The following is a 21,384-nucleotide window of genomic DNA, read 5'->3' on the forward strand; positions in this document are numbered from 1 at the left end:
GAACTCAATCAATCAATCAAGGAATTTGTAGAGCACACTACTCACCCATGAGGGTCTCAAGGTGCTGGGGGGGTGCTGCTACTGCTCGAACAGTCAGGTCTTGAGTAGCCTCCTGAAGGTTAGTAGGTCTTGGGTCTGCTGGAGGGTGTTCCAGGTCAGGAACTACCCGACTGATTCTGTCTTTGCCTAGGTTGAAGATCTACTGAGGGCATGTGTTGGTTAGGGCCCCTGAGTGGATCGAGTTCATGATAGAAGCAGTGTCCTATGAGGTGACCAGGCTCATTCAGATGTCTGGGGTGGTAGTGGGGTAATTGTGCTGCTTGAAGAAGTTGGTGGCCTATGGCTGAGATTTGAAGTTTCTGTGGATGTTGGCGATGTTGTCATGGAAGACGTTTGCAAGGATGTCACTGAGTTCCTGTGAGGGAGTAGTGTTGTTTGTTGCAGCTGAGGGGCTGGAAAATTATTTAACAATGTTGAAGTGTTCTTTGCTGTTATTGGAGCCTGATTCGATGCGTGAGGCTAAGCTCTTTTTCTTTGATTCTCTCAACTGTCTGTGGTAGAGGTTGAGGTCTGTCTTGAAGGTGGTCTTGTCGGTGGAGAACTTGCTGGTGTGCCATCTCCTTCCAGTTGTATACAGTGTCAATTACTGTTCTGAGGTCTTCAGTGTACCAGCTAGCCTACTTGGTGGACCTTCTGTGGCTGTTGTTGCTGTTGGGAGCTACGCTGTTGGCGCTGTGGGTAATCCAATTGTTGATGTTCTGGTCTAGGTTGTTGGAGAACAATGGGTGGGTAGTATTTATTGAGGGCATTGATCCATGTGTCCTTTGAGACTTTGCTTGAGCTGTGGTGGGTGGCGTTGAATGAACTAGGGAAGATGTCCATGAGCTGGTGATGCTGAAGTGGATGATGGAGTTGTCAGTCCAGGTAAGTTCTGGAGGTAAATATGGAGTCTAGCATTTGGCCTGTGGTCTGTGTGGGGTCATGGATGACTTCAGTGAGTCTGATGTTGTTCATGTCATCAAGGAGTTTGGTAGTGTGGTCGTCGAGATGGAAATTGAGATTGTTTTTGTTGGAGTCTTTGGCAAGGGGGCCGATGAAGTTGATGATGAAGTTGCAGAAGGCTGGATGTGATCCTGGAGGACTGCATGTGAGGTTGCTGTTGATGGAGGTTTTGCTGTCTATTTGGAGTTAGAAGTTTAGGTGTTTCATGGCTGGGCTGATATCGTAATTTGTGGTGGTACATTGGATAGATTCCTTGTGTTTAATGGCGATCCCTCTGCCCACCATGCTTGTTGATGCAGTTGCTGTGGGTGATATTGTATCCATTAGGTATTGTGGTGGCAATGACAGGCATGGAAGTGAGGTGAGCCAAATCTCAGTCAGGAAGAGGATATCGGGTTTGAAGGTGGAGATGAAGTCCCAAATTTCAGTAGCATGTTTGCATAATGAGCATGAGTTGAAAAGGCCGCATGTGAGTTACTGTTTTTGTTCAGGTGGTGTCTGTGGTGTGCATGGGATAGGGCTGATCGGTGGGCTGATGTGTATGCTGTGGCATGTGAAGTGGCAGTGGGTGCACATGAAAGATCCTACCATGGAGCGTGGCTTAAAGCTGTGGCAGTGTTTGTTGTGGCACTTGAGCTCGAGGGTGTAGAGCTCAGTGTATCTGTGGGGGTGGGAGGGCAAGGTGTTGTGGCACTGGCTGCAATCCAGGTGTAAATGGAAGCAGGCAGGCCTGTCTTTGGTGTGCCTTCATAGCACCAGTGGCACAGTAGAGCTGTGGTCTGCATTAAGTAGGTCATGGGGTAGGAGATGCCTCTGTTGCTGGAAAGAACGTTGAACAGGAAAGCCCGGGCAGGAAAACCTTTGCTGTGGAGGTGACACTTTATCAGATGGCGGCAACTGGATCAGGCTGGAACAAACAAGAAGTGGAGGCCACTAGCAACTGGCTGGCTAGATGCCAAGGTTCCTATTACATCCATAGTTAGAAGTAGCATTTCTTTACAACAGATTTAGTTTGAATTTCCATTGTGAGGCCTGATTTGATCTTTACACCCAAATGTTTGACACTATGAGCAAGGGTATGTTTTTGGCCAAGTGAAGCAGGCTAAAATAAGTTTTCAGGCAGATATCTCATGATGATTTCATAAAATCCAGGGCTGGACAATTAACATTCAGCGGTGCAGATTGACAGTTCTTTTGCTGGATTCTCCATCATTCACAGATAGAATGTATTTATTTCTAACCTACCTGCATTTTAGCATTTACACCAAAAGATTGTTTCATGTAGGCCAACAGGAGAGTAAGCACCGACCATGTGGAACCCTGCAGGTCAATGCTGTTATTTCTGATAGATGTGAGCCCATCATTAGTGAGGTTAGCCAGAAAACTGTGAAATTCTGAAACCAAGTGAGGACAGTGTCTCTGAGCTAAAAGCCAATCAGGTCCTCTAGAAGCACTTAGTGTTTTAAGAAATTAAATCCTGCCGACAGATTTAAAAAGATCAGTGTCGCATTCGCATCCGGGTCTGTGTAATGGCATAGGTCATCTAACATCATTGTTACCACACTTTCAGCGCTTAAACCTGTTAAAAAACTCACCCACATTGGAGGAAGCAGGATTTGAGATTTGACAAAAGAAGATAATTGATTGAACATTGCTCATTCAAATTCTATTGCGAGAAATTCTCGACACACTCCAGATCCAATGTATTTTTTTCTTTTTTATGACAGTATCTATTACTTTTTTTGTTTTATCTGGGACAAAATCGGAGTGCAGTGATGAACTAATAATTTTCTGGGCAGAATAATTGTGTTAATTGTTTAGGCATAACCTGGGCCAGACCATAAAATGTCATAGTTTTTTTTTGACCATGTGCCCCCCCACCCCCCAACATCCTGGGGCCCTCAACAGGCTTCCAACTGAGGCAACTGCATGCTTTTCCGTGGTAGCCTTGCTGCTTCCCGCTGCCATCCTAATATGGATGGCTGTGTCTAGCAGACACCACCACCATATCAGGCCCCTTTTCCGCCCGGTCACCTGTGTGACCGACGGAAAACCGGCGCACGGTCTTTCCGTCCGCTGGGGTCCCCCTGCCATACTAATATGGTGGGGGGGAATGGCATGCGGGCATATAACTTTGTTATATCAATTTCAAAATTCACAGTAGTAATATTTTCCTTCACTTCTTCAACACCTACCCTTATCTAAATTCTCACTTTCTCTACACTCCTCTTGAGGACCAAAGAAACAAAACTGGATATCATCAGATGCTTTTTGTACATCCAACACTGAATCATTCAAAAGAGCTGTGTTTAATTTCATTTAGACATAATGCAGGACTTTCCACATAGTATAATCTTCTTACTAACTTCCACAATTCCGAATGATGTGCTGCTAACATTCTTAAATGATCAAAACGACTTTTACACACTTTCCTAGTAAGACAAGCCAGAGAATGACCCTACAAGTTACTATGTTTTCTCACTTTACAAAGATCTTAATCTTGTGTTTTATTCTTCTTTTCCATAATCTCGTAAGAAATGTTGTAATATATCATTAGATTCCTGTCATACACTACAAATACTACTACAATCCCACTTAAAAACTGGAGCCTGTATACGTCTCCCTTGAACTTCTTCAGCTATTACTTCTTCCACATTTCTAGGAACCATTTTTTCTTTTTCAATTGGACAATCATTTTTAACTTCGTAGCAACAACAAAAGGTATCAATTGTGTGAACTAATGTATTTTGTTAAAAATAGCTTTCTTCTTTGAAAAAAGTTTCCATACTAGAAGTGTGCTGGAGAACTACTGTGATAGTGTCTCAGTGATTGGAGAAGTGTAACGCTACTGCATAGGTGATTTTATAAGTGCATGGGCACTGGTTAAATGATTAGAGAAGTGCATAGTGCCTCACAGGGTGATTGGAGGAGTGCATGGGTACTGCCTAGGTGATTAAACCAGTGTAAAGCTAATTCATTCATGATTGCATGAATACAGAACTAATATCCTATGGATTAGAAAAATACAAATGTAATGCTTGGTGATTGCATGAGTACACAGGTAATGTGTAAAGGATTTCAGGAGCACATAGGATGTGCTTAGGTGATTTTATAAGTGCATAGATGCTGCCTTGCTGGTTGAAGTAGTACTATTGTATTGCCTAAGTGATTGAAGGAGTGCAGTAGTAGTGCCTCAGTGATTTCATAAGTGCATAGGTAGTACCTGGGTGATCAGAGAACTTTAGGGGTTGTGGCTGGATGATTGAATGAGTTAAAGGGTATTGCCTGGGTGATTGCATAACAACCAGAATAGTGCCTGGATGATTGGAGGGGTATTGGGATAGGGCCTGGGTCATTGCATAATTACATTTATAGAACCTGAGTAATTATGTAAGTGCATAAGTACTGGCTAAGTGATTGCAGGAGTGTATAGATCCTGACATGGCGAATGGACATGTGCAAAAGTAGTGCCTAGGGGAATGAACCACTGTATTGCTACTACATTAGAGATTGCATGACTGCAGAAGTAATGCCTGGAGAATTAAGCAGTAGAAAAACAATGCCTGGTTGGTTGCATGACTTAACCCCTTCGCTGCCAGGCCTTTTCCCCTCCTGTGCCACGCCCTTTTTTCGCTATTTGGGGTAGTGCGCGCTGAGGCCCCTGTAACTTTTTAACCACATAAGGTATCCACGCCAAATTTGCGTCCTTTTCTTCCAACATCATGGGGATTCTAAAGGTACTCAGGGTTTGTGGATTCTCCTTGGGGGGTTACAGAAATGAGCCAAAATACAGCAAAATTTTGTTTTTTTTCAGAAAAATGGGAAAAACGGGCTGCAAATGAAAGCATCTGGGTTTTTCCCTGCAAGTTTTATCAAAAAAGGGTTTGTGGGGTTGAAATCACCATTTTCCCAGCTTTCCGGGGATACCAGACTTTTGTCAGAAACCCAACATTTTTTACACAGGTTTGGCATTTTTCTGGGACATAGCCTATTTTTGCTATTTTTTGTGCCTTTGACCTCCTTCCAGTTAATGGCAGAAATGGGTACAAAAGCAATAATGGATCCTGGAAAGCTATACATTTTCGAGAAGAAGACAACATTCTGAATTCAGCAAGGGGTCATTTGTGTAGATCCATCAAGGTTTTTTTTATAGAAACTAACAGTTAAATATAGGATAAATTGAAAATTAGTTGAAAAAAACAGCATTTTGTGTCAACGTTTTTACCTGTAACTTCTTCTAATTATGACAGCTCTTTGAAAGCAATATACCATTACATCCGCTGGACATTACTGGTTGTTATTCTTAGATTTGTTTTTGTATTCTTTACCCTTCTCTAGCATTAACCGTCTCTTCATAAACTCTATATTAGATAAGGTTGAACTTCTAGAATTTTATTAGAACTAAACCATGCCTACTTTAAAAGACAGACGGCAGGAACTAGCTCAAGACTTATTTGCCACTGGCTCAAAACCAGGTGGCTCAAATGGAAATGTCCCAGTAACATAGGGCTTGAAAGTAAAATTTCAAAGACAAGAAAAGCTAAAAAAAATGAGATGTTCAGATGGTGTGATGGTACCACCCTGAAAAAATACATAGAAAATGAAAAGATACCACGGGGCCTTAGAATTTTAATCTTCCCTACTTTCGAGGATTTGGATAAGGAACAATTGAAGGATTGGGAGGGAAATCTTCGAAATGCCTCATTTTTTTTTTATGCGTATTTTGATAAAAAAGGCTGAAAAAAAGGGAGCAAAATTACAATAGGAAATTGAGGACCTTGAGAAAGAGATAGAAATATCAGAACTGAAAGAAACTGTTAAGAAAAACTATGCCATCTTAGATGGGATTCTTGAAGGGTATCAAATAAACTTAAGAGACAAGAAGGTTAAGAAAATTAAAAGGGATGATAAAGACTATAAAGATGGGAGAGTGTACACCTTATCCCATAGATATGATAACATTAAGACACCTGGAGAAGATAAAAGACCAAGGGAAGAGACGTCAGAACTGACTTCTGCTAGCAGCATAACCTCCCTCTCATCAGCAGTCAGTTCAGTTGCCACGGAAAATTCAGTGGGAACTGTAGATAATGAAACTAGGTCCAATAATTTTATATTGGAAATGGAAAGACTGAGACTAAGTGCAAAATCCACACCCAAAGATCAAAAACAAGAAGGAGGGGGAGGAGATGGCAGAAATACAAACAGAAACTACAACAACAAAAAAATAAAACCAGAACTGGTGGCCAGAACTACCAGATCAAAGAAAACAGGGAACTAGTGGAAGCAAATAAGATAGGGAATATGGAAGCAATGATTGTGAACCTATCTCATAGAGAGCTTTCTAATGATGATATGTCAGTCTTGAGTAAGGGATTGGGCTTTTGCCCGAACCAGTGGGGAGGAGATGTTGATTTATTTGTTGACTTATCAAAGTTTACTAGATTGTTAAAATTAAAGGACCACTTCATTCGAAATCCCTCCACTAATGTCAAGCCTTCGATTGAAACAGTTTCTTCAATGTATACTGTACATGAAATAAAAGCAATTCAAATGATGATGTCTATTGAGTTGGAAACTTCAATCGACATGGATTCTGTACGTAATGAACTTGATATTGTGGAGGATGTATCTATTGATAGCGGCCTGAAACGAAAATCAAAATTCATCCCAGTAGGCACACATCCCAATATAGACATCTTTTGTGACAGGGTTACACGAGGCTTTCACCACTTATTGGAACATCCCACTGGTCCCAACAGGCGTACACACAATCTGACATCTAAGGAGAATGTAGCCTTAAAAAGCTTGAAATCGGATCCTTCTACTGTCATACGTGAAGCCGACAAAGGGGGAAACGTGGTCTTAACGGAGAAAGTGAGGTATATGAGAGAAATAGATCATCAATTAGCGGATACCACCTGCTACACTAAAATACCAGAAAATCCCATTAAGGCCCTGAGTGCTCATATTAATATGTGACTTGTGGAATGGCGTGAGGTTGGACTATTAAGTGAGGAAGAGTGTAGATATCTTACAGTGTTGGAACCATCCTTTCCCTGTATTTATGTACTGCCTAAAATACACAAGGGCGGCCCCTTTCCACCGGGCCGCCCGATTCTTTCCGGGGTTAATTCACCCATGGAAAAACTGTCCGAATATGTGGAGCGTTATATCCAGCCCCTGGTGCAAAACCTACCAGCGTACATAAAAGATACTAAGGATATTTTAGGAAAATTTGAGGGTTTCAAATGGTCTGATACTTTGATGTTTGTCACCTTGGATGTAACAAGCCTGTATACCTGTATCAAAAAGGAATTTGGGGTGAAAGCCCTACAATTCTATTTGGGACAAAGGGCTGCAGATCATTTTCTTCACAATGAGGTACTACTGGAGATGACGGACATCATCTTATCAAAAAATTATTTTCTCCATAAGTCCAACTGGTATCGCCAAACCCAGGGTACAGCTATGGGCTCGTGGTTTGCTCCCACTTACGCTGGGCTCATTATGGGCTGGTTCGAGCGGGAGCACGCCTGGGGACGTCATGCGGCGACTTGGATGGAACATGTAATTTTCTGGGGCAGGTACATCGATGATGTTATCATACTTTGGGATGGACCTGCCCCAGAACTTATGTTGTATTGTACCTACCTTAATGACAACCCGTTTAATGTCAGGTTCACTATCAACTACAGCTCGGAGGAAATTGTTTTCCTGGAAGTGACCTTTTTCATACAAGATAATCATATCCACAGTCGCACACATAGGAAGACTGCGGCTTGTAATAGCACATTACATTTCCAGAGTTCCATCCACAACATGTAATCACAAATATTCCCTATGGCGAGATGATCCGCATGCGACGGAACTGTAGTATGGAGGAGGCCTTCGATTCTAACCTCAGGGAGACAGAAAAGCTCTTGAAAATATATTGAGTAATGCACATAAAAAAGTGAGGAAGATATCGAGAACAGCCACTCTAGCTGTGAAACCAAGTACAAGGTCCAAAAAAGCTCCAATCTCTTTTAGTACACAGTTTAATGATTGCAGCAGTAGGGTGTACAATGTTCTTAGAAAAAACTGGCACCTACTGGTAGAGATACCATGTCTACAAGGTATCCTGGAGAAGAAACCGAAGGTGACATATAGAAGAGGACAAAATGTACGAGATATGCTATGCCCTAGCTATGTCACAACCTCCAAAAAACAAACTTAGCTTACCCCTACTGTGACAGGGTTCTATACATGTAGGGAGTGCAATGTTTGTAAAATAGGCAGAAACAAGACTAAAGACTTTTGCTTTAACACCAAACGCAACTATATGATAGAACATGTAATAAATTGTAACTCCAAATACATAGTTTATATACTAGGCTGCCCGTGTGATAAGATCTATGTGGGCAGCACTAAGAGACCCTTGTAGTTAAGAATAAAGGAGCATGTACGAGCATGTCATAATGGGGACCTTAGATATCCCCTCACGTTTCACATGCAGGAAAACAATACAAGTGAAGAGGACCTCTGGTTTATAGGGATAGACCATGTCCCAGCTCACCCAAGGGGTGGAAATAGGGAACTGGCTTTAAGAAAGAAGGAAGCAGGCTGGATATGTAGATTACGAAGTGTGGAACTGGGTCACAATAGTGATGATGAGATGCACTATTTTCTGTAAGAAGCTGCCCCAGATACTAGCTGTTGACTCTGCTCTAATACCAATAGTGTCACAATTCCCATATCTGGGCTAATGGTCACGTGTATGCTGCCTGCTCTGTATAATTACCGTCCACTGATTTAACTTCACGGTTTTGCCTATAAGCAGAGACTCCTTGATGCACCTTGGGGGTTTTTGGTGGGCTTGAATACTACAGGAATAATAAGGATTGTCAGTGTAATGAAACAAATATGGGATCATATTTGAATGTTCACCTTTACTTGCCCCCTCTTCAATTGGTTCCTCTCTCCAAATCATCAACAGGCTGTAATTGACTGTTGTACAGGACATCCCAGATGGACAATGGTCACAAATAAATTGATGCTCATGTTATGTTTTCCTTATAATGATAGACTAATGCTTAATGTTTAAAAATCTGCTGTTTTTAATGTTAAAAAATATGGGCTCATATTTTTTATTTTTTATATATTTCTTCATCCCCTTTCTGTAAATAATGAATTTTCCCATGTCATGTGTGTTATAAATTGTGTTTTGGTATGGAGGTACGATACTGTGTTTCCTGTTTGACAATCAGGACACAGTATCAGATACTCTGCATCTGTCATTAATCGTTTTACTCTTTTGTTCTGGTCCAATCTCTCTCTCTTCTTCTCAGCTTATCTTACCTTACAATGGAGTAAAAACTCTCCTCTCTTTCATTTGGCTTATATAATAATCTAACCATCGAAACAAGAGATCTTGAGACTAAAAAGGCAGTCAGAATAATGGATTAGATCTCGTTCTGGATAAAAACTTGGAATTGGATTTGTAATAATTTATTTGGCATATATGTTCATAACAACGAGCACTGGGGATTTTATGGGCATATCGGTTTTCTACCGTTGTATGCCGCTGTCACCTATGTGATATGTATTTTAGGGGTAGTTCTGAACAAGCAATAAAGGGCATCCGTTCTTCTGTTGTGGGGTATCAGAGTATCAGATACTATCGCTAAATGGATTGTGTACATATTACACACTGGATTTATATTGGGTTTTTCTGATGAACATGATAGACCCTCATGTTTTACCACTCCACAGACAGCATCTTTGCGTTTCACTGAAACCCAAGTTACTTATATTCAGGACTAGCATCTAGACCTAGCCAAGATGGCCGCCATCTATTTATGGATGTTAGGACACCACGGCAACATACGAGGTATATTTTATAATGACTCTGTTCCCTCGTTTCTAATATTAGCATATTGTTATCATTATTACATGGTTTAGGAGGAAAATATGTAATACTAAATAGGGATCTTTGGGAGGATCGATTGAGTACTGAGTCGATATGAGATGTTTGAAACAAGGGATAAAATATATACGCGTTGGGTTGCTTTGGATTACGTTTTACTTTTTACTTTTTATCCAAATTTGAGACTTTTCGTTTGTTGGCTTAGTTTAAATTTTTTTTCACTTGCAATTAAATTTGGGTCAAATATACACACTACAAGATGTCCGCCAATTGTGCAGGACATATCACGTGACTTAAAGTGGGCGTATTGTATCTGCCCAACACAGGTGTCTCGATTTGAGTAGCTGTTCCGCGTTATTTAAACGGAGCCACAACAACTGTAGTGATACCGTGCCGGAGGAAGTTCTACTGCTGTACTCTTATGTTGACCATGACCAGCATATCACGGTGTCTGTGTTCTTAAGGTGATGAATGTTGGGACTTATTGATAGCCATCACCTCTTACTAGGTGGGATAAAACTCCGTGTTTTTGCTCTTTACTTAACTGTTTAAAGTTATACATGCATCATTGAATCCTATTAGATCTTAAGAATACATGATTCAATGTATATACCTATGTTGGTAATTGAACACTTACAACCTGAACTTGATTCGTCCTCCTTTTATTTCAGGTCCAGTTATAATTGCTTTAATAATTTAGATACTCATCTTTCGAACTTGATGAACTCACAGAGATTTTGTGTGCACTTGACGTTGTGAAGGTATGTTGTACCTACTATAAAGCTCGGTTTGCGGCGGTTCTGTCTGTAATAGAATATTGATTGGCTGTAACTATTGGGCCAACATCTTATGATCTACAAATAGACCTGTGTACATTTGATTGGACTCCATGTAATGAATGACAAATCCAGGCTATAGACTTGTTTGCATTTTCTCCTCAATAACTAGATGGTGGAGGATTTAAGGATAATATATACGGGCTGAGAAGGTAGAATCTAGATTTATCTGTCTTATATAATCGGGTGGCCCCGTAGTTTCTAAACTTTTGTTTATTCGTAAGTGCAAATAAATAAATCCATGTTGAATTATTATGTCCTGCCCTGATATATCGGCAGCTAACCATGAAGATAACTGTACGCATGTGTTGTTTTTTATATCGTAGATATCTCTACATGGGATTATGACATAGAGATTATTACTTCTCTTACATCTTCCTCTACTTACGAAGCCACTTTGATCCTTACATGAAGTGGTAGGTATAGATTTCATCAACTTGCTTTATATTGAATGAAGACATGTGTTTGATATAATGGGAATATGCCATGTATAGACACTTCTATGATTTAACACCGACCTAGCCATGACCACATGAAGTTGCAATTTGCTACTCTGTACATATTCATTGTAGACATATACCTGAGTTTATTTATTATGTTTGATTTCTGATTTGTCTTATAAAATAAATCATTAGCTCAAATAATTGTATGAAACAAATGTTCCTTATTCTGTCTTTATTTTGAAGGAATTAAGAAACATGAACATGAATATGACATGTAATCCTTTTACAACCTATATATAAAGTGATAAAAATAAAGTATACCTTACAATTTTGTACCTTTTGGCACACATATCTATTTATTCTGTCCGTTCTGTAGGTCCTTATGTTTTTTAAACTTTGTTCCTAAATTGTTTTTGCTAACGAATAGACACATCTATAATACCCGCTAACCAGTACACCCTTTACCAACTAGCCTATTAACCTTGATTAAATCAGAACCTATATATGAACCCAATAGTTCTCAAATATGCTTCATGCTACATGGGAGCAGAATCCAGGAGATAGCTAGATCTAAACTTTAGTCTCATTTGTTTTCTCTTGCCATTTCTTTGCATCCTCTCTGTAAATACATTTTCTTTTCTTTTTCTCTCCTCCTCTGTCTCTGTTATAGTTGTAACTAGACATGTTCGAAATGATCGTGCCTCGAACCATAGTATAATTCTATTACAAAAAATATATATTTCTTTTTCTATGTTAGGTATATGAGAGTTAAAACTGGGTAATCACTCATTGATTACATAAAGTGATAAATAAAAAGCACAATGCTTAAGATCATGTTTTTTTGTGGTCCCGAAGGGATCATTGGAATTTATGAAATACATAACATTAAATCTTTTGATAATATGGTTTTAGAGAGTTCTGAAACATACTAAATTATAAAAATTATAAAAAATAAAAATTAGAAGTGTCCATCTGTCTGTAGGTTTCTGTACTTGTGATGTATAATAAAATAATAAGTTTATGAATATCAAGATTTAATGTCATATCCAAGAAATATCTTTGATTTGAAATTTGATTTTTTGTGATACTTCATGTCTGATGTCTTTTAATTGTTGTAAGTATACTTATACATGTATGTTCATGTGTTTTTAACAGCCCTGAAGAAGTCCTGTATCAGGACGAAACGAGTCGGCTGTGTTGTGTTTCTATGTCCACATTACATGAATATGGAATAAAGAGTTAAAATCAAGGAATTTTCATCCGTTTATTTACTGGATTTGGACTTTACAACTGTTCCAACTGACTTGTTTGTTGTGGTGTGGTGCACCTGTGCTTTTGTTTCTATACATGTATAATGCCTGGTGATTGCATGAGTACACAGGTAATGTTTGGCAGATTTCAGGAATACATAGGAAGTGTTTAGGTTATTTTATAAGTGTATGGCTACTGCATTGGTGATTGCAGTAGTACTAGTGTAGTGTCTAAGTGATTCAAGGAGTGGAAAAGTAGTTTCCCAGTGATTTCATAAGTGTAGAGGTAGTGGCTTGATGATCAAAATCGAGACGCACCCCTAAGTTTTTTGCTGTGGTTTTTGGGGCGGGAGCAGTACCCAATTCTTTAGGCCACCAAGTGGGTGCCCATAGGAGAGGAGCTTCTCCGAAAAGGATAATTACCGTTTTACTGGCATTAAGTTGCATAAAGTTACTGCTCATCCACTGTGAGATGGACAGCATGCCAGAGGAAAAGGAAGCTTGGGCTGTCTGAGATGACTTATCGAAGGAAAAGATGAGTTGGGTGTCATCTGCGTAGGATATTGGGACGAACCTGTGGTATCTCAGCAGCGTGGCCAAGGGGGCCACGTAGATGTTGAACATGGTTGGGCTCAAACAAGAGCCCTGAGGCACACCCTTGGTCAATTTTTCTGTGGTGGACCGATATGGACCCAGATTGATAGTTTATGTGCGGAGTAATGTGTGAGTCATTGAAGGAGTACAAGGATAGTGCCTCAGTGATTGAATACGTGTACAGCTTATGCATTGCTGATTGCATGACTGCAAGAGTAATATCTGGGGTATTAATGAGCACACAGGTAATGCCTGGATGAATTCATGAGTTGAGCAGTAATATAAAAAAGTATATAGGAAGTTCCTCGGAGATTTTATAAGTCTTACAGAACTGCATGGGTCCTTGGAGAACTACTGTGATAGTGTCTCAGTGATTGGAGAAGTGTAAAGCTACTGCATAGGTGATTTTATAAGTGCATGGGCACTGGTTAAGTGATTGGAGAAGTGCATATTGCCTCACAGGGTGATTGGAGGAGTGCATGGGTACTGTCTAGGTGATTAAAACAGTGTATAGCTAATACATTCATGATTGCATGAATACAGAACTAATATCCTGTGGATTAGAAGAATACAAATGTAATGCTTGGTGATTACATGAGTACACAGGTTATGTGTAAAGGATTTCAGGAGCACATAGGATGTGCTTAGGTGATTTTATAAGTGCATAGATACTGCCTTGCTGGTTGAAGTAGCACTATTGTATTGCCTAAGTGATTGAAGGAGTGCAGTAGTAGTGCCTCAGTGATTTCATAAGTGCATAGGTAGTACCTAGGTGATCAAAGAACTTTAGGGGTTGTGGCTGGATGATTGAATGAGTTAAAGGGTAGTGCCTGGGTGATTGCATAACAACCAGAATAGTGCCTGGATGATTGGAGGAGTATTAGGATAGGGCTTGGGTCATTGCATAAGTACATTGATAGAGCCTGAGTAATCATATAAGTGCATCAGTACTGGCTAAGTGATTGCAGGAGTGCATAGATCCTTACATGGTGAATGGATGTGTGCAAAAGTAGTGCCACTGTATTGCTACTAGATTAGAGATTGCCTGACTGCAGAAGTAATGCCTGGAGAACTAAGCAGTAGAAAAACAATGCCTGGTTGGTTGCATAACTTAAAAGCTAATATCCGAAGAATTAGAAAAGTACGTAGGAAGTGTCTGGTTACATTTATAAGTGCATCAGTACTGCCTGGGTGATTTGATAAGTACTATCATAGTGCTTTATTGATTGGAAAACTATAAAGGTACTGCCTGAGTGATTTTATAAGTGCATGGGCACTGGTTACGTGATTAGAAGAGAGCATAGATCCCCAAAGGGTGATTGGAGGAGTGCAAGGGTATTGCCTGGTGATTAAACCACTGTATAAGTAATGCATTCATGATTGCATGATTGCAGAACTAATGTCTGGGATATTAAAAAAATAGATATATAATGCCTGGTGAATGCATGAGTACACAGGTAATTTGCCTCATCAGCCAGGCTACCTTGAATCCAGTGGCAAAATGAGCAAGGGACATACCCTACCAACTTAGGGCAAACAAAGAAAACACAAGGAGATGATGGACAGAGCACTGAAATGTTTCAGACACTCACCCCCAGTCACAGAACTGGGTTTAATTCATCATCGTTCTTTAGCTCACTATGCCACCCCTGTTTAGAGGGTGAACAACCAAAATATAGAATCCAAAATATAGACAGGGCAGAATATCGATTCTAAAATATAGATAGGACAGAATATCGAATTATCAAAATATAGATAGGTCAGAATTTCGAAATTGGGGTATGAAATATCGATTTCCATAATATAGAATTTAAAAATATAGAATTCCATAATATTGAATTTAAAAATATAGATTTCCATAATATCGAATTTAAAAATATAGATATCTATAATATGTTGTTTTTTTTTAGTGTTATGTATGGTAGTATATGTGTTAAAATTATGTATTATTTTTGTAATGTATGTTTAATTTTTTTAAACTAATGAATGTTATGTAATTTAATTTTTGCGTAATTTAATTCCGTAGCGGTTGTGGGTTTATAGGGGAATAGGGTGGGAAGTAATTTAATTATGGTTAATTAAATATTTAATTATTAATTAGTAATTAATTTTTTTAATTGGTAATTCATTTTTTCCATGGTAATTACTTTTTATTAATTGGTAATTAATTTTAATTAACTTTTTATTGGTATTGATAATTAATGTAATCTTATTTTAAAATTAAATCATTACTTTCCCTACTGTTGCTCTCACTGGATTGGAAATAGTAATTTTTACCCTCCCGCTATCCAACTCTTTCCCTACTGTTGCACTCACTGGAGTGTGAATAGTAACTTTTACCCACCCGCTATCCAACGCTTTCCCTACTGTTGCACTCACTGGAGTGGGAATAGTAATTTTTACCCTCCCGCTATCCAACGCTTTCCCTACTGTTGCACTCACTGGAGTGGGAATAGTGATTTTTACCCTCCTGCTATCTAACACTTTCCCTACTGTTACACTCTTTGGAGTGGGAATAGTAATTTTCACCCCTACACTATCCAGCGTTTTCCCTACTGTTGCATTAACTGGAGTGGGAATAGTAATTTTTACCCCTACGCTATTCAACGCTTTCCCTAGTATTGCACTCACTGGAGTGGGAATAGTAATTTTTCCCTTCCACGCTATCCAACGCTTTCCCTACTGTTACAGTCTCCGGAGTGGGAATAGTAATTTTTACCTTCCCGCTATCCAACGCTTTCCCTAGTGTTGCACTCTTTGGAGTGGGAATATTAATTTTTACCCCTACGCTATCCAACGTTTTCCCTACTGTTGCACTCACTGGAGTGGGAATAGTAATTTTTACGCTCTCACTATCCAACAAAATCTTGTCAGCCTGGTCATTCCGAGTGACCCGTCGGCCAGTATTTTGTGTTTCGTCTTGAGGTCCCTTTGCGATCCCTGGTCCGTTGACTGGTGGGTCCCTGAGGGGGTAACTTTGTATTTCTTTGGGCTTTCCTGGTTGCTCCCGACGTGTCTTGACTCCCATCAAAGTGGTGAGTTCCACAGACCTTGGTGGTCTGCACCAAAGCATCTTTCTTGTTTCTCTGTGGGTTGCTGTTGCCAAGGCTTGTTGTGTCCAATCCGGGCACTGACGCTGCAGCACTCGACATCCTTCATGGAGCAGCATGAATCCAGCTCCTGGTCATCCTCAACACCTCCTGGTCCTCATGGCTGAAGAGTCAAGCTTCACCTCCTTCACCTGAAATCACCCGACATTGGTGGGCATCTGCTCATCGCCTTCCTGGTCACTGACAAGTGACCCAGACTCTGTCCCCTCTGCTTTCAGGTTCTTCTCATCTTCGATCCAGGCTTGGATCACTTCAGACACTTCGCATCTAAATGGCAGCAGCACTTTTTTGCCAGCTCCCATTGAAATCGATGATGTGACCCGACACCAAAAGACACCTACGCACCCGGCTTCCCTGGGTGAGGTAGCACGAGTACTCCGGTGCTCCCGTAGGTGCTAGCCCTAGAACTTCCTAAGTCCAAAAGGGTTTGGTCCTGACTCATTTCTAAGTGTCCCTAATCTTTAAAAATCTAACCGCGACTTTCCTCTCAGAAGCTAACGGGAGCTCCGTGCTGTGTTCACACCCTGCACATGGCCCCGGTCAGTCCCCTGTGTCACTACCTTGGGTGGTTCCTTGGGGTCCCAGCGATTCTACAGGTTCTAGGGCTTGTGTCTAGTTAAAGTCGTGGTTCTTATACCACTATTTTAGTATATGGTTTGGCTCGCCCCTAGGGCCTGACGTGTATTTGTGCTATTTTACTGTGATATTTGAAGTGTAACTTATGTGTTTTGACCTCTAGTCTCATAAAGTGACTAGGAGGATGTGTTTAGTAATAAATACATATATTTTATATATATACCTGGTGTGGATATCTTTCATTTAGTGACTCAAGAGATTATAGACTGGTAAAACAAGCTGCTTTACATTCCTTCAAGACTTAGCCTGAAGGCTGCTCTCCATAGCTACCACTAGGATAGCTTTCAATAAAGGCTGTCTTTAACCTATAACCAATAAGGGGTTGTTTGGACTGATACAAGGTGCCCACTATAACTAGTGGACAGCATATATCAGGCCAACTTCTCTTTTTTTTTAAAAACAATTCTTTATTAGAGCATTTACCTTATTTTACATACCCCCACCCCACCACCCATTAGCTTACAGGCGTTACAATTTATTTGTATAAATATACATTTTACAAAGGAAAAAAAGAAAAATTATATCATAGCTTCATTTCATCTTAATTATTCAATACCTTCTATCCAACCTCTAAGTGGATCCCAAATAGCTAGACCTTTCTTCTTATTATTCAAACCCTTTCCTCTATATATAGCTATTTCAAAGCTATAAGTTGCAAGTAAGCGTGCCAGGCCAACTTCTCACAGAAATGTTCAGAATAAGGGTGTAGTAGGGTTAACCCTGGGTTCTGAGATGGACTCTGGTGTAGTCTAAGTTCCAACTCAGGCTGTCCTGATCTGTGATGGAGGCAGGGATATGTCCTCCTTTGTGAGTTCCAGTAATTTGGGTAAGTACAGACAGCATACTTTGATAAATGGAAAAGAGGCTTTGGCATTCAGGGACACAGGAGCAAGTGTTGCAAGGGTGACAAAAGATCTTGTGGATCCTGGGCAGTTTCTACTTGGTGAAATGTACCAAGTGACCAATGCTAGCAATGTCATGTCAGACCATTCTCTGGCAGTTGTTAACTTCTCCTGGGGAGGGGAAACTGGCCTTAAGAAGGTTGTGGTAAGTGCAGACCTACCAGATGAATGCTTGCTTGGCAATGATCTGGAAACTTCAGCTTGGGCTGTAGTGGCGCTCAGGACACATGCAGAAATGTTAGGGATCCCTGCTCATGTCTTTGCTGTGACTAGGTCACAGGCCAAAATGTCAAACACTGGACAGGCCCTGGATTCTGGAGGAATGGACCAGGTGCCTCCCAAGAGGAGGAGCAGTAGGGTTAAGACAGTGCCTTCCCATCTGACTCAGAATATAGATCAGCCTCCTGAGGGAGATGATCTTGATCCTGAAGAAGGTACTGTCCCAGAGGAGTTTGAACCTGACCAGGTTGAGTTATTGGGGGCAGGAGACCCTTCAGGTCAGATCTGAGTCAGGAGCAGAAAACCTGCCCCTCTCTTGAACCCCTCAGAAAGCAAGCTGCTAATGAGGCTGCTGGGAATGCTTCTGGCACCCCTAAAATGTAATGGGATGATGGACTCCTTTATTCAGAGTGTAGTGACCCCAATCCTGGTGCACTCAGGAGGTTGGTTATACCTCTGAAGTTTAGGGGCTTCCTATTGACACTAGTCAATGATATTCCCTTAGCAGGGCACCTGGTCCAGAACATGACTTGGGACAGAATTGTCCCTCACTTTCACTGGCCCCACATGTATGAAGACACTAAGGAGTTTTGTCACTCCTGTGTGACCTGCCTTGCCTGTGGCAAGGCAGGTGGAACCACAAAGGCCCCCTTGATACCACTAACTGTGGTGGGGTTTCCCTTTGAGAGGGTAGGGATTGACATCGTTGGTCCCATTGATCCTCAAACTGCATCTGGGCACAGATTTATCCTTTTGGTGGTGGACCATGCCACTAGGTACCCAGAGGCAAACCTACTTAGGACCACTACAGCACCTGTGCTGTGGTGGCAAGAGCACTATTGGGTGAATTCTCAAGAGTAGGATTTCCTAAGAAGATAGTATCTGACAGGCTTGCAAACTTCATGTTAAGTTACTTGACTGCAATGTGGAAGGAGTGTGGAGTGAATTACAAATTCATCACGCTCTATCATCCCCAATGCAACGGTTTAGTTGATAGATTCAACAAAACCTTAAAGGGCATGATCAAAGGTCTCCCAGAAAAGCTAAGGCACAGATGGGACATCCTTTTGCCCTGCCTTTTATTTGGCTGAAGGGGGGTGCCACAAAAGGGGGTTGGTTACAGCCCTTTTGAACTTTTGTTTGGCCATTCTGTTAGGGGTCTTTGTGTCTGGTGAAGGAGGGATGGGAGTTACCTCTCAAACCCCCTAAACAGGATGTAGTGGACTATGTACTTGGTCTCCGCTCCAGGATGGCTGAATACATGAAAAAGGCAATTTAAAACCTTGAGGCTAGCCATGAATTGCATAGGTTCTGGCATGACCAAAAGACTGTGCTGACCAGCCAGGGCAGAAACTGTGGGTGTTGGAGCCTGTTGCCCCCAGCAGCCCTCCAGGAAAAATGGAGTGGCCCCCATACAATTGTTGAACAGAAAGGGGAGGTCACCTACTTGGTAACCTTGGAACCACTAGGAGTCCCCACAGGGTACCACATGTCAACAGACTAAAACCATATGTTGACAGGGCAGACATGGGCTTGCTCATGGCTACTGATGACGGACAGGAGGAAGAGAGCGACCCACTCCCTGACCTGCTTTCTCAGAACCCTGATGATGGATCATTAGATGGTGTAGCCTTGGCAGGCAGCCTCACTGTCTAGTAACAAACTCACTGCAGAAAACTTCTCAGACAGTTCAGACATGTTTTCTCTGACTCCAAGTCAGACCACCTCGTGCACTCGTGAAGTGGACACTGGGGACAGTCTGCCTCTGAAGATTAAGATCTACAGGCAACCTGACCATGTCAGGGACTGTATAAGGACAGAAGTCCACCAGATGTTGTATTTGGCAGTCATTGAACCCTCAGATAGCCCTTGGCCTAGTCCAGTAGTCTTGGTACCTAAACCTCACACCAAAGATGGCAAAAGAGACATTAGGTGTTGTGTGGACTACATGGGTCTCAATGCAGTCACTAGGACTGATGCCCATCCCATCCCAGGGCAGATGAGCTAATAGATACATTGGCCTCAGCCAAGTTTCTAATCACATTTGACTTGACAGCTGGCTACTGGCAGATCAGACTAGCTGATGATGCAAAGCCAAAGACAGCACCTGCCACATTCCAAAAGTTGGTGAATCAACTCCTTACAGGCTTGGAAGACTATAGTGCAACATATCTAGATGATATTGCTGTCTTTAGCTCCACCTGGGAGGATCACCTGGTCCACCTGGGGAATGTTTTGGAGGCCCTGCAAAAAGCAGGCCTAACTATTAAGGCTACTAAGTGCAAGATAGGGCAGAGTCAGGTTGTGTACCTGGGCCACTTTGTTGGTGGAAGCCAGGTTCAATCATTGTAGAGCAAAATCTAGATAATAATAGACTGGGTTGCTCCCACTACCCAGACACAGGTGAGAGCGTTCCTATGCCTGACTGGGTTCTTCCGAAGATTTGTCAAGGGGTATGGATCAATAGTGACACCCCTGAATGACTTAACCTCTAAGAAAATGCCCAAAAAGGTTCAGTGGACAGTTAGCTGTCAAAAGGCATTTGATGACCTGAAGCAGGCCATGTGCACTGCTCCCATTCTGCAAAGTCCTGATTACTCCAAAAAGTTCATTGTGCAAACAGATGCATCTGAGTTGGGGGTAGGGGCTGTGCTGTCACAGTTGAATGATGAAGGTCAGGATCAGCCAGTAGCTTTCATAAGCAGAAGGTTGACCCCCAGAGAGAAATGTTGGTCAGCCATTGAGAGGGAGGCCTTTGCTGTGGTTTGGGCTCTGAAGAAGTCGAGGCCATACTTGTTTGGTACTCACTTCATTGTTCAGACAGACCATAAGCCCCTCTTATGGCTAACACAGATGAAGGGTGATATCACCAAACTTCTCAGGTGGTCCACTTCCCTACAGGGGATGGACTATACAGTGGAACACAGACCTAGGAGTCACCATGGCAATGCAGATGGACTCTCCAGATATTTCAACTTAGAACATGAAGACTCAACTGGTCAAGGTTAGTATAATGTCCCTGCATTTGGGGGGGGGGGGGTGTAGGAGAGTAGGATCTGCTTCACATGGTTACCCCCACCTTTTGCTGGTGTTTCACTGTTTTTCGACTTTAGTCTGGCTGGGACCCTACTGTTCAGGGCCCCAGCCTAGCTGCTTCCTCTCTAAATTGATTCCATGTACCCTAGGTACATCACAGATTGGATTCTGAGGTGCCCTTATAAGTCCCTAGTATATGGTATACTATGCACCTAGAGCATAGGTACTCCAGAGGCCAACCAGAGGCTGAAGAATGTATTATACCACCCCTTAAAAGCCCTCCAAAATGACACTACAGTTCTGCTACTGCAGCCTGGGTAAGGTGGTGCATACACCCCTTACTGAGATATATGTTCACTATATCTCACCTATCAATGCTTATAGTAACCTATAAGTCAACCCTATGGCAGGCCTTATCAATCCTGAAGGCAGGGTGCTTGGTTATATG

This window comes from Triturus cristatus, chromosome 8 (genome assembly GCF_964204655.1).
Source record: "Triturus cristatus chromosome 8, aTriCri1.1, whole genome shotgun sequence".
Lineage (NCBI taxonomy): Eukaryota > Metazoa > Chordata > Amphibia > Caudata > Salamandridae > Triturus > Triturus cristatus.